Source organism: Portunus trituberculatus, chromosome 37 (assembly GCF_017591435.1).
Source record: "Portunus trituberculatus isolate SZX2019 chromosome 37, ASM1759143v1, whole genome shotgun sequence".
Taxonomy (NCBI): domain Eukaryota; kingdom Metazoa; phylum Arthropoda; class Malacostraca; order Decapoda; family Portunidae; genus Portunus; species Portunus trituberculatus.
This window is the reverse complement of record NC_059291.1, coordinates 12,691,749-12,699,248: the sequence shown is the minus strand read 5'-3', so window position 1 is coordinate 12,699,248 and position 7,500 is coordinate 12,691,749. Positions and strand designations below refer to the sequence as shown.

At 39.7% G+C, this 7,500-nt stretch overlaps 1 protein-coding gene across 3 annotated transcripts in view; it reads right to left on the bottom strand.

Moving 5' to 3' along the window:
* The window catches only part of LOC123514219 (lachesin-like), a 389,400-nt gene that overhangs the window by 326,041 nt on the left and 55,859 nt on the right, over nucleotides 1-7,500 (bottom strand). The gene's annotated exons all lie outside the window — the stretch shown is intronic.

Sequence of the window (7,500 nt, the reverse complement as noted above, 5' to 3'; positions counted from 1 at the left end):
CTCGCATGTTACTTCCATCACCGAAATAGACATGTAAGGTGGCAGGATGGGATACTGTGAAGGGTAGAAGGCGAGACAGCAATGTGAGAGGGTATGAAGGGATGTGAAAGGGCGCGTCTGAGAGGAAAGCGGCAGGCTATCCCATCATGTTCGGGTTACAAAGACTAGTTCCACTCAGCAAACACGAGGAATGCACCTGTGACGAGCTCAGTAGGTGGGTGAGTGGGTGGGTGGATATGTAGAGCGCTAGGTGGGTAAGGAGGTACACAGGTAGGAAGGCAGGCTGATTAATTAAGTGACGGTGGTTTGATTGACTGAATGAATGAGTTGGCAGGTAAGTAGGTTAGTTAGGTAGGTAAGGAGACTGTGTACATTGAGTGAGTGAAAATGATAGATAAGTAGATAGGTAAGTAGATTAATAAGTAGGTTGATGAGCGGGAAGACCGATAAATAGATAGTTATAGATAGATGGATAGATAGATAAATAGATAGATAGATAAACAGATAGATAGACGGATTACCAGATTAACTGAATGACTGATTAATATTTTCATTAATAAAAAAAACAACAGACAAAAGCAGAGAAACACAGAAAGACAAACAGACAAACAAAGAGAGAGAGAGAGAGAGAGAGAGAGAGAGAGAAAATACAGACTAAATCAAACTTCCCTTCACTTTGCCACAGTTTTAATGAGCACTCTACAAGGCGACGAAGTGACATGACTGGGTTGCTCAAGACAAGCTGATCTGGTTCTCGTCTGGGGAAGCCACGTATGCGAGTTTAAGCACTGCTGCCTCCTTACTACGCCACGCCACGCCACGCCACACCACGCCACGCCACTCAGCCACGCTACGACACTCAGCTACGCCACTCTTGTCCTTGTCCACGTCACATCTCATCCTTACGTCACATCCCGCCACATTCATCTCTGTCTATGAATTTCAAGCTTGTCTTATCATTTCTTTTTTTCTTCTTTCTGTTTTTTTTCTTTTTTTTTCCCCTTTTTTCCTTGTTCTTTTGTTTTTTCCTTCTTTTGTGTCAAGTTGAGGGAAGGGAAATCTGATCTTTTTCATCTCTTTATTTTCTTCCTTTCCTTTCTTTTCTCTTTTGCAAGTCGGGGAAAGGAAATATTCTGTCTTCGCCTTTCCTTTCCTCTCCTTTTTTTTCCTATTTTCTGCAATCTATGGAAAAGGAAACTCCATCTTTTCTTTTCTCTTCTTTTTTCTTATTTATTTATTTTTTTTTTTTTTGCAAACTGAGGAAAGGAGACTTGACCTTTTCCTTTTCTTTCCCTTCTTTTCTTTTTTTATCTTTCTGCAAGTTAAGTGGTCGTTGCATTTCCTTTCCTTTCTTTTTTTCATTTAATTTTTTGAAGTAAAGGAAAGAGACTTAAATCGTACCGTGTATTTCAAATTAAATGCTAATTATGATTATAGGAAGATATCATTATTTAATTTCCTGTCCGGCTTTTTTTTTTTTACTTCATCAGGAAATGTCTTGTTCAGTCTTAAAATGTCTTTTTAAATATGATTATTTTCTCATAATATTCTTATTATAACTATTACTCCTTTCCTTCTCATTTGTATTTCTTTTCATTCTTTTTGTTTATCCTTTCTCTCTTATTACTTCATTTCTTATTTTTTCATTCTTACCATTACCTATTTTTTTTCTTTTTCTTACCTTACATTTTTTCCTATTTTTTTTATTATTGTTATTCGCATTAGTATTTTTTTTATTCTTCTTATTATCATCATCATCACCATTACCGTGCTGATCATAACTATCATCACTATCCCTCAATACACTCTACCACACATCTCATCATCATCACTGCATCTTCCTATCACGCTACCATCGTCACTGCTCCCCTTATACACACCAGGCTTAATTCTTTACCTTAACAGCCCACAGCCAGCATTCTCTCACATTCACGCCCGGTAGCTCAGTGGTTAGAGCGCTGGCTTCACAAGCCAGAGGACCGGGGTTCGATTCCCCGGCCGGGTGGAGATATTTGGGTGTCTCCTTTCACGTGTAGCCCCTGTTCACCTAGCAGTGAGTAGGTACGGGATGTAAATCGAGGAGTTGTGACCTTGTTGTCCCGGTGTGTGGTGTGTGCCTGGTCTCAGGCCTATCCGAAGATCGGAAATAATGAGCTCTGAGCTCGTTCCGTAGGGTAACGTCTGGCTGTCTCGTCAGAGACTGCAGCAGATCAAACAGTAAACGTGCTGTACAGTTTGATGCGCCACGCCAAGATTGTCCCTCCCATTGCAACCAATCGTGATATATTTCAGCATTGTGACACGTGTTCTTTTTAGGTATCTAGTTCTGCTTCACACATTTCATTATCAAGAGATAGAGATAGAGAAAGAGAGAGAGAGAGAGAGAGAGAGAGAGAGAGAGAGAGAGAGAGGAACCACTTCTATCCCTTTCTTCCAACCACTACCACCACCACCACTATAACTACACCTCTGCCTCTCCCAGAAACCTCTGCCCACCCAGAGATGAGAAGGCGCAGCTCGTGACGATTAGAGCGCCAAGGGACTCAGGAAGCAAACCAAGGCTGTCCCCTCACTGCCCTTCCCTGCGCCGCCTCTTGCCTCTTAATTTCCAACGACAACCCGACGCGGCGATTAGGGGGGAAAATGAATGTTATAGAGAAAAATACAAGTCACCTCCATTTATCTAGGATTTTGTTTAATGTCCTAAGATATGCGGTTAAGTGTGCGTTAAATAAGATTACTTATGAGAAAACTGTCTTTCTGGTGATGAGAAAAAAAAATAGTATATAAACTGACCTTCCGGTGATGAGGAAGAGGGAAAGAATGCGCAGCGGTTAGACTTAAAATTCGTGATATAAAGAGAAAAATATCAGTTACCGTCACTATTTATCTCTGTGTCCAATGTTCCTCCAAAGATACGTCAAGGTCTGGATAAACTCTATGTTTCAGCAATAAAGAAGGGAAAAGAATGCGCAGTTGTTAGTAACTGAAAAAATAACAGAAACATCACTTCTCGTCATTATTCATCCGTATATTCAATATTCTTCTAAGATATACGATAAAATGCGGATAAAAATGTCTTTCCGGCGACAATTAAGAGGCAAAGAATGCACAGTGATTAAAAACATAAAGCTAAAAAGCAAATCGTTGTTGTCATTTATTGTTACTCGTTAGTGTATTAAACGTCTCGGTATAATATTTAGTAAAGTGTTGATCAAAGTTGAGTTTCCTGCGATAATAAAAAGGAAAAAGAAAACGTAACAATGAGGAAATTGTTGTTTTGATTTTTTTTTATTAGCAAGTATGGATTATAATAAAGACAATAGCAATATTAAGATAATATCAATATCTCTCCAGCAATTAGGAAGAGGAAAGGAGTGTAAAATATTAAAGGAAAAATGGCATGAGTAATTTTGTTTTCTTGTAAGCTTGTCTTAATTACAATCAGAAAAACTACACAGTCTATAAATTCAAATTATAGGAGTAGTTACAATACCATAAATAGGCAGTATATATGAATTCACCTTGGGTATGTAAGTCTAATATTACAATTAATAAGACCATCAAACATTCATATTGTTTTCTTAAGCGTTGAAATCAGACTCAAATTAAATTAATAAATACTTTAATGATTTACTGGTAAAAAAAGTTCATTCACCCATCCTCCCTCCCTTCCCATTCCCTCCTCTCTCTCTCTCTCTCTCTCTCTCTCTCTCTCTCTCTCTCTCTCTCTCTCTCTCTCTCTCTCTCTCTCTCTCTCTCTCTCTCTCTCTAAGTACGTCCACTTGTCAGTAGGGAGAAATAAAGCATTACTGTATTCTATTGCAAAGATACGTAGACTGATAAAAAAAATAATGGATGTGACTTTTAAAACAACTGTGAGATAAGACAACATACAAAAAGAAGAATGAAAGAAAACCCTTGTCAGCGTGTTTCATGCCAGGAAGTGAATTAATTTATAAAAAAGAGAAAAAATAAGAAGTAATGGTGTTTTGTCTCAGCTCTCGTCCCCGATTGGACATAAAAAGAATCCCGATGTTAATTCTTTTTTCATCAACGGGAAGAATTAAACTCAATTCAGAAATAAAAGGAAAGAAAACCGAAAATATTGCATTTTGAAGAATAAATAAAATAATGGTACAAGTGCGTATGAGGGCAGTCACTTTTTGAGTTTGTGTGTTGCTTCTGGCTTATAGTAAGCTAACGTTTAAAACATGAAAATATATACACTAACAGAGAGCATTACAAGCCGAAGAATACAGAAAATACAGAAGAAAAATGCGCATGAGGGCAGCCGGTTTCCTATTCTAAATATATAACTAAACGATAAAAGTTCACGTTGTAAATAAAATATTCATACACAGTTTTAAATGAGGAAAACAGAAAGGGAGAGCAATGAACGTGTGAAATAGACCATGGAAAGCAAATAAATGAACAAATAAACTGATAGAAAGATGAATTAATGAATGAAACAAAAGAAAGAAAGGAAAAAAAAGATTGCAAGAAAAATATAAGAAACAAATGAATAAATACATAAATAACGTCCTTCTAATAAATCGTCATGAACAAAACAATTAACGATAATTTTCAGAAACGTTTCATCACATCACCTCGACAATCTTTCTCGGGCTGAAGACAAAACTACCCACAGCTCCCAAGAGTATTTCCAGGATTCCAGCGACAGTTTAACAAGGACTACACACATAAAACAAAAGAACGGAGCAATTATCCTTCTTTTCATAGGATTTAGTGGAAGTCATTGCATTTCAAGAATACTTTACTTTTTATATGTCAGCGATAGTTTAAGAAGGAGTGTGCATCATCAGTTTAACAAAGATTACACACATACACCGATAATAAAACAAAAAAAAACTGTTCAATCACACTTTTTCTCATAGGATTTAGTACAAGTTATCATGATTCAGGAATAATTTTTCTACAATTTAGCGATAGTTGAAGAAGGACTCTCCACCTTCAGTATAACAAGGACTACATGCATACACCAACAATAGACTGAGAAATTATCCTTATCAACGGATTTAGTAGAATTTTTTTGCGGCTTAGGAGTAGTTTTTTTTTTTTTATTTCAGCGATAGTTTAAGAACTCTACACCACCAACAGCCAAAAAAAAAGAAAAATATATGAGAGAACAAGACTTATCGAATCATTCTCATTTCTGATACCCTTGAGCAAAAATAGAGCCGATCCAAGAGTATTTCCATAATAACAAGGTAGTATAACAAGAAGCCAGCATCATGAATAGCCAAATCAACACTAGAACGTCTTTAAAGTTCTTTCAAAAACGCTCCAAATAAAAACCCAAAGCATTTAAGAACGCGAAAAAATATAACCAAGAATAGAGAAAAAAAATAACGTGGCCTCAAAACACAATACACACACCCACACACCACATACACAACACACACACACACACACACACACACACACACACACACACACACACACACACACACGCCAAGACAAGACGAAGAGGAGAACTGGAGGGAGGCAAACGTTTAACCAGTTCAGGAGATGGATGACCAGAGCCACTCAGTCACCGGTGGGCAGACGAGAGATAACAGAAGCATGATGGCAGGGTAAATGAAGGAGACGAGTAGAGAGAGGCGAGGCAGGACTGTCTGTGTGTGGGGTGGCCTTGAGTTTCACGCTATTGAATAAGGATGTATGCATTCTGTGGACATATTACTCCCGTCACGCCTTGGTTTGCCTTGTGTGGTGTCTTATTGTCCTCGATCTCAGTCCTCTCTCTCTCTCTCTCTCTCTCTCTCTCTCTCTCTCTCTCTCTCTCTCTCTCTCTCTTAGTCTTATTCTTCCTGTTTCTCTTATTCCTTTCTGATGTTTCCTTGTCCTTTGTCTTCTGTGTCTTACCTCTTTCTTCACTTATGTTCACTTCTCTTCCGTTAGTCTTGTTCCTCCTCTTCCTCTTTCTCTTTCTCCTTCTACTTCTCCTGCTTCTTCTCCTCTTCCTCCTCCTCCTCCTGCTCCTCCTCTTACTCCTCCTCCTCTTTTTTCTTTTGTTAAATCAGTTTCCTTATTATGTGACCTCTCTCTCTCTCTCTCTCTCTCTCTCTCTCTCTCTCTCTGTGTGTGTGTGTGTGTGTGTGTGTGTGTGTGTGTGTGTGTGTGTGTGTTTCACTGTTTGATCTGCTGCAGTCTCTGACGAGAGACAGCCAGACGTTATCCTACGGAACGAGCTCAGAGCTCATTATTTCTTATCTTGGGATAGGTCTGAGACCAGGCACACACCACACACCGGGACAACAAGGTCATAACTCCTCGATTTACATCCCGTACCTACTCACTGCTAGGTGAACAGGGGCTACACGTGAAAGGAGACACCCAAATATCTGCACCCGGCCGGGGAATCGAACCCCGGTCATCTGGCTTGTGAAACCAACGCTCTAACCACTGAGCTACCGGGTGTGTGTGTGTGTGTGTGTGTGTGTGTGTGTGTGTGTGTGTGTGTGTGTGTGTGTGTGTGTGTGTGTGACCTTGCATGCCTTTCTATTTTACCCAATCATGTGCTCAAATGCCTGAGAGATACAGTATAAACAGACCCACGCGCGAGCACACGCACACACACACACACACACACACACACACACACACACACACACACACACACACACACACACACAAAGTGGATAAGTAGTTTGTGTATTAAGACGATACACAAAAACAAACAGTATGCAGAGAGAGAGAGAGAGAGAGAGAGAGAGAGAGAGAGCAAAGAGTCAAAAATTAAAGATCATTCTCCTTCAGTCTAAAATTAAAGTCACAAGGAAACTACGAAATTCTCTCTCTCTCTCTCTCTCTCTCTCTCTCTCTCTCTCTCTCTCTCTCTCTCTCTCTGCTCTGTTCTCTCCGTAAGCTCTTCCGCAACTCAACCATCACCACCATCACCAGCATCTCCTCCTCCTCCTCCTCATCCCTCCTCCTCCTCCTACTCCTCCTCCTCCTCTTCCTCTTCCCTTAATTCTGCCACGTAGTTAAGATCACAGAAATCCACTTTGACTCTCACCAAAATCTCCGCGGCGAGGCTCGACTGTCCACCGCCAACTCATCGCGGCCATCAAAGGAAATCAAATTTACATACAAGTTAGGTCGAGGAGGTGACACACCTAGCCTCCCGCCACGCTCTTCCTGCCCCTCGCCTCGCTCCTCCCCGCCTCCCACATGCTGGCTATAGGGATGAAGCGGTGGTGGTGGTAGTGGTGGTGGTGTGAGGGTAGTATGATGATGGCGTGTTTCAATCTTAATCGCATTATTATCATGGTTATTGTTGCTGTTGTTGTTATTATTGTTGTTGTTGTTGTTGTTGTTGTTAGTAGTAGTAGTAGTAGTAGTAGTGATGGTATTTCTTGCACTCCTACTTCTACTACTTCTTCTACTATTTTCTTCTATTTAATCTCGTCTACTTTCTCTTTTTCTCTCTTATTTCTTCTTCCCTTTTCTTTTCGTGTCTTTTTTTTCCATAAA